The following is a 6,994-nucleotide window of genomic DNA, read 5'->3' as shown; positions in this document are numbered from 1 at the left end:
AGGTCTGGGATCACTGGGACTAAGTGGCCACCATGCACAGGAGCCTGCAGGCTAGGGGCCATGCTCTGGGGTTGGGGAGCTGTGTGCAGGCCCTGCTGTTGTGCAGGCACACAGCCTGCAGCCTCATGGCCATGTCTGACTTAGCCATACCAGTGCTGGTTCCAGAACCACATACCAGGCATGACCTGGCACACAGCCCCGGAGCCTGCATGTGGTCCCAGACTCAGCACACTGGATCCAACCTAGCATGTAGCTCTGGGGCCAGTTCATAGGATCTGACTTGGGGCACTAGGTCTGGGGCCATGTGCCAGGTCAGACCTAGCTTCCAGGTCTAGCCATAGGTCAACTTGCATACCAACCCAGTCCAGCATGTGGTTGGGGAGGCAGCCTCCCCATGGGTCCTGAAATTTGGTGTTGGAAGGAATGAGAAATGTTAATTGCCATGGCTTCCAGAGCCATGGCAACTAATGTTGCCACTGCTCCACCTCCCCTTTTGCTCTTGCCAAATTTCTGGACCAATGGAGAGGTCATTTCCTCACATTATATTTCCAATTTTCCTCAGCTGGTTTTGAGGAAAAGGTATGGGTTATATATATGATGATATGGCAATTATCCTATATAAAGAGTTTTCACCTCATAGTTCTGTGGTTAGGGGTGGATAAAATGTTTCAAATAAAACAATAAAGGCCACAAACAATAAGTTTTAGGAACAAATTCATATCAGACCTTTTCTGAGGTTCTAGACTGCTGGGCCAACTTTCTGTACCTTATTAAATAATTCTGCATTCCCTATGCTGTGAAAATTAACAGAAGTGCCGGAGTACTGTGAAAAAAATTATTGTGTGTCCAATTAATCCCAGAAACAGAAATAACTTACTTCTCACTGGGTGCATCTACACATGCCATTAATGTGCAGCAATAAACTCTGGCACTTACTGCTCTGAAAAGCTCCCAGACATGCCGTTTCCATATGCACCCAGACTGTAGCACATTAAACTGGGGCAGAGTAGCCCCAGCTGGCAGGGGGCCCCTGAGGTGAGCACCCTTTTTCCCCAGCCAGCGGGTCAGTGTCTACATGTGCACTGCTGAACACAAAAAATACCTACTCAGCAGGGTAGTACTTGTAAATGCTATACAAGTAAATACAAGTACTAGCCTACCGCAGAGTTTATTAGTTTCCTGCACCCTAATAAGGGTGCACATGTAGATACTGAGGTGTTTACTTACTGGAATTAGTCAACTTCTCAGTAAATGCCTCATGTAGACATGCCTACAGTCTAGCTTTCAAGTCAGGCTAAAAACAAGTGTCACATTTGAAGTGGGTCCAACTCAACACCTGGGACTAAAGAAAAGCTGTATCTCTTTTATCTCTTTTATGCATGTAGCTTGTTCACAGAATTAATGACAATTACCTCTAATTAGATATAATTGTCCCTAGGAAAAGCATTTATCTTGGATACTTAACAGATACTTAGAGTCAGACAATAGGCTTGTACATGGGTAGTGTCCCAAATCAAAAAGTTTTGTTCTGGGAGAAATCCTGTGTCTGTTTTTACCCTCATGTCATCTGTTAAAGTCTTATGTAAGTATTCAGACTTTCAGTTGCCCAGCGTCTATGTTAAAAACAATAAACCGTGGTCTGCTTCTAGTTCTACCAGTGCATCTGCATTATCTTGATGTAATGGTGGCACTGAAAGAAGTTGTCTTCATGTGGCTTTCTCATGTGTTTTTCAGGGCAAGCACTGCATTTCACTTAATATGATATTAGGAGACTGTTTGGATTTACCATTTAACCAAAACAAAAATCAGGAGCATTAATTTCTATTGGACAAATTCTGCCAGCCTTGTTTGGCCTGAATACTAGGCGTGTGCAAAATGGGCCATATTCAATTCAGATTTGGATTTGGCCCAAATCAGGGACAGTGATTCAATTCATTGATTCAGATCACTGTCCCCAATTCAATTCAGCCGAATCCAAATCGACAATTCTATGCTGATTCAGCCATAGATACAGCTTTAAATGTCTTTTGTATATACCTTGAGGTATCAGGTGTGGCTCATGAAAGCTGCAATGCTGGGGTGGATGGAGCATCCCACAGGAGCATGGGGATGCGGGGTGGTGGGGGGGAGGTGTGCTCGGCAGCAAACCGAGAAGTGAACTGGAAGCACTTCCAGTCCACTTCTGGGTCTGCCAGGAAGTGCGCAGGGCACCCCCTCCCCCCCACACACATACTCATGGCTCAGCGATCAGCTGTGAGAGGACACCGGGTCCCACCCCAGACCCAGGAGGCACAGCTGCCAAGCCAGATGGCCATGGGGGGGGGGGGGCCGCACGCTATCTAGCAGACCAGAAGTGCTTCTGGTCCACTTTCAGGTCTGCTGCCGAGGGCGCTGTGGGGACCCCTGTGCTCCTGTGGGACACTCCATCTGCCCCACCATCTCAACATTCACAAGTCACCTGGTACCTTGAGGTATGTAGAAAAAACATTTAAAGCTGTGTCTGTGTCCGAATCACCAAATCTCTCCAAATTGATTTGGAAGGTTCCGATTTGATTCAGAAAGATTAAAGGTTCTCCTGATTTGATTCAGATTCGGAGATTCGGCCACCAAATCAGGCCAAATCTCCACTGAATGGAATCAGGGACTGAAGCTTTGCATAGCCCTACTGAATAACTCCTTACTATTCCACCAACTTCTCTGATTTCAGTGGGGTTTCTGAAAAAATGGCAGCTTCTGTAACTGGTCCCACAGACATTTACCTTCCTTGCTATAAAAACAAAATGTAGGTTCTGTACTGACATCTATAACAATTTGTGGCCATCTCGTAAAAATCTTTCTCATCTGTATTTAAATTAAATTCACTAGAAGATTCATGAATGCATATAATAGAGTTCATTCCTCCTCTTGCACTGTGGTCAAAGTCTATCAGTACAGGTAGTTGGTTAAAAAGTTGAGAAGAAGTTGGACTGTGTTTCATCATGATTAGTTAAATGTTCCAGTATTTCATTGTGACTTTTCTAATTTTTTTCAATTTGGAACCAGCTTTGAATATTGCTATAATTTTGAGGCATGTTCTAAAGCACAGGTAATTGATCATAAGGGCGGGGGGGGGGAATACAGTAATGAAATTAATTGACAAAAGCCAGTCTAGCTGTCAAAGAGAAACCTTGAAAAGAAACGGCAGGCTCTTGAAGGTCAAGGCTCAGTGTGCTGTAATCCCTACCATCTGTGTTCAGGCTGGTGTGATTCTCAGACTGTCATATGCACTGTCTTGTTTGAAAATAATAGACAGGAAAAAGCTTACCCAACAGGGAGCCTAAATGTAGTTAGCTTTATAGAAAATGAAAAGGCACCACTGTATAAACTTAAGATGACCCTTAATTTTCCTTCCCCTTGACCTACGCTTGTCCACTTTCAGTTTCAGAAGTGTAGTGGTACTAGGATTGAAAATAATTCAGTGACAAATAAAATGTAATGGTATAACAGCAAGCTGGAATACAAGACAACCATGCAGTCAGCTAACCTTAGTACTACCCTACACCTAGACTGAATGGACCAAGAAATTCTAACCTTTCTTTCCTTTAACTTGTAAAAACAAAGTGACTTGGGTGGGACTATACTAGTGTCTACCTCCCAATTTAGGTTTCTGAGTCCCAAATAGGTGCCTGAGTCCAAAATGGCAGTTCTCAAAACATCTCCTTAGCTGTATTAATCCTGGAGATACAAAAGTTTCTAACAGTGGGTACATAAAGTTCCAGTTCTGGGCACACTGAGTGGCTTAGGCTCACTGAATTTTACAAATTAATATTCCTCCATCCATCTCATCTAAAAAGTTTGATCCGGTAGATATTTTCAGATCATGGACCATCCAGAACATAGCCTGAGGAGGAAGTGCCTCTTTAACCCAAGAGCTCAGTAGTCAGTGCACTTACCCAGGGCAAGGGATACTCAAGTTCAATTTCCTCTGCTACCTGTGAGGATTTGAGGCTGCATTTCTTTCAGTGGAGTAACTTAACATACCAAGCTATAGGGTAATGACAGACAAAAAACCTCTCCTCCTCTTCCATTAAAGCTTCTCCTCATTCCACTGATTCTGAATAACTGGGCCAGAGGGAGAGAAAAACCAAGCAGTAATAGCTTACTACAGGGGTTGGCAGCTTGTGAAGACTTTGGATCTGACCCGTGAAGCCATGGCTTTGACTGTATGGCTTTTGTCCAGGGCTTCAGCAGAATACGAGTTCTTCCTCCACCACACCACAGTTATGTGGCAAGGAAATGAGACTCTGGTGGAAGGAAGGCTCTGGTGGAGGGAGGCTCTCCTTAAACCATACCACACACAGGTGCAGGGTAGAAAGTCAGGTGCTAGTGCCAACCCTTCTCAGACCCAAACTGGGTCATTCCAACCCCCTGCTGAAGAATGTTGCTGACGCCTGGCTTAGTAGAAATAGTGTTTGCTAAAGGGGAAACCTAGTTTGCAATTCCTATTTTACCATAGATTTCACTAAGTATTCAGTGGAGCAAGAGCTGCAACCTCTTTTCTCTAGGTGAGTGTCATAACCCCTAGGCCACAAAATCAGTATTTAAAATAATTCCCTCTCCTTCTCTGCTCACATCTGCAAATGGCTAAATGCCAAACTCCGAGAGAAGGGTTTGGGGTACGAACCTCAGACAGAGGGAAGTGCCAGCTAATAGACTAGGATAAGGCACATATATCCTGGTGAAGAATGGCATTTAAAATAGCCCCTTGTCTTCAGTATTTCCTATTGCTAGCTTGGGCAGCTGTTCACTCACCTTGGTGACTGCTATATTTCATTCTCAGGTGGTTAACACTCCCCGTGCATCTAATAGCTGGTTTAGGCACCTAACTTGGATGTTAATTCCATAAAGTAGAATTAGATACCTAAACATCAAGTGCTGCAACACAAAGGCTAAGTCCATTTGTGGATCAAGCCTTTAAGCTTTTTATTTAATCACAAGATCCCAGAATCTGAAAGGTTTATTAAATTGTATAATACCATAGGCATTCAAAACCAGTAAAGTGTCATTCTCTTGCAGCTTTCTTGTTTTAGACAGTTTGATGGTTTTCACAAAAAATACAGATGCATTAAAAATAATAAAGCAGTATGAATAGAACAGTATTAATAGAACTCTTAACTTCAGAGTTTTAGGGCTATAAAAATACAGTGCACAAACAGAACCCCAAGAAATGATGGTGTATGTCCATTATTCAAGATGCTATATATAAGAAACTCATTATTTTAACACTATAGGTGATACAAACTAAGATACCAATTTCCAAATGAGAACAATATTGAATATATTACATGCATGTGTGTATTAGCATGTGTGCATGCATATACATACATCCTACACTTATATCCTGGACTTAAACAGTCATTAAAGGGAGAAAGGAATATCCAGGGAACTACAGCCCAATCAGTTTGATTTCAATCCTTTGTAAGTTTTTGGAAAAAAATCACCAACAAAACCATTAACAACAGGCTAACAGAATGCAACATTCTGAAAGATAGCCAACATGTCTTCATTGCAGGTAAGTCTTGCCTGATGACCCTCATTTCCTTCTATGACCAGGTGACGCATGACCTGAACAAAGGAGAAGTGGTTGATATCATTTATTTGGACTTCAAAAAAGCCTTTGACTTGGTCTCCTATGAAGTCCTCATAGTTAAACTGGGGAACTGCAGCCTTGACAACCTTACAGTTCAAGGGCTCGGAAACTGGCTCCATGGTTGGACCCAGGGAGTGATAGTTGATGAAACTGAATCCACATGGTGCATGGTGACCAGCAGCATCCCCCAGGGCTCCATACTTGGACCAGTACTCTTTAATATATTTATAAACGATCTGGATTCAGGTATCAGAAGTGGACTGGCTCAATTGCTGATGACACCAAATTATGGGGACATGTGGTCACACAAGAAGATAGGCTGGTGATTCAGGCCAACCTGGACAGACTCACAAGGTGGGCAGATCAAAACCAGATGGTATTTAACATGGAGAAATGCAAGGTGCTCCACCTCAGGAAAAAAAATATACATCATACTTACAGGCTCAGAAGTGCTATACTCACTAGCACCATGACTGAAAGAGACCTGGGAGTAATGATTGACCACAAGATTAACATGAGCCACCAATGCAATGCCACAGCCAGCAAAGCAAACAAAACCCTGGCTTGCATCTACTGATGCATCCCAAGCAAGACCCAGGAAGTCATCCTCCCACTTTACTCGGCCTTGGTGAGGCTGCAGCTGGAGTACTGCCTCCAGTTCTGGGCTCCACACCTTAGAAAGGAAGGTTGAGAAAATCCAAAGGAGAGCCACATGCATAATTAGAGGACAGGAGAACAGGCTTTATGAGGAGAAGCTAAGAGGCATGGAACTTTTCAGTCTGGAGAAGTGAAGGCTCAGGGGGGACTTGGTGGCAGCCTATAAGTATATAAGGAGTGTACATCAGGAACTGGGAGAACATCTGTTCATTAGGGCACCCCAAGGGAAGACAAGGTCTAATGGACACAAATTCTGGGAAGACTGTTTTAGGCTGGATATAAGAAGAAATTTCTTTACCATTTGAGTCCCCAGAGCCTGGAATAGACTCCCCCACAGAGGTGGTGCAAGCACCTACTCCGAACATTTTTAAAAAACACTTGGATGCCTATTTGGCTGGGATCATTTGACCCCAGCTGACTTCCTGCCCCTTGGGCAGGGGGCTGGACCTGATGATCTTGTGAGGTCATAGATTCATAGATTCATAGATTTAGGGTTGGAAGGGACCTAGTAGATCTTCTAGCCCGAGCCCCCGCCAGGGCGGGAGAACAACAAAACCCCAAAACAAAAACGGGGCTCAAATGAGTCCAGCCAGGTAGGCATCCAGCCTCTTCTTAAAGACCCCCAGGGTAGAGGCCAGCACCACTTCCCTTGGAAGTTGGTTCCAGCTCCTAGCCGCCCTAACTGTGAAGTAGTTTTTGCGGATGTCC

At 43.9% G+C, this 6,994-nt stretch overlaps 1 long non-coding RNA gene across 1 annotated transcript in view; it reads left to right on the top strand.

Annotated features, from left to right (window-relative positions):
• The first annotated feature begins 1,835 nt into the window (after positions 1-1,835).
• The window catches only part of LOC109287852, a 7,586-nt gene continuing 2,427 nt past the window's right edge, over positions 1,836-6,994 (top strand). Inside the window, exons 1-2 of the long non-coding RNA XR_002094985.1 lie at positions 1,836-1,846; positions 6,876-6,879. This is a non-coding gene — a long non-coding RNA (uncharacterized LOC109287852). The remainder of the gene's footprint in view (positions 1,847-6,875; positions 6,880-6,994) is intronic.

Source organism: Gavialis gangeticus, unplaced genomic scaffold, assembly GCF_001723915.1.
Source record: "Gavialis gangeticus isolate Ggan-Ray unplaced genomic scaffold, GavGan_comp1, whole genome shotgun sequence".
In the NCBI taxonomy this organism is placed as follows: Eukaryota; Metazoa; Chordata; order Crocodylia; family Gavialidae; genus Gavialis; species Gavialis gangeticus.
This window is presented reverse-complemented; position numbering and strand designations above follow the sequence as displayed.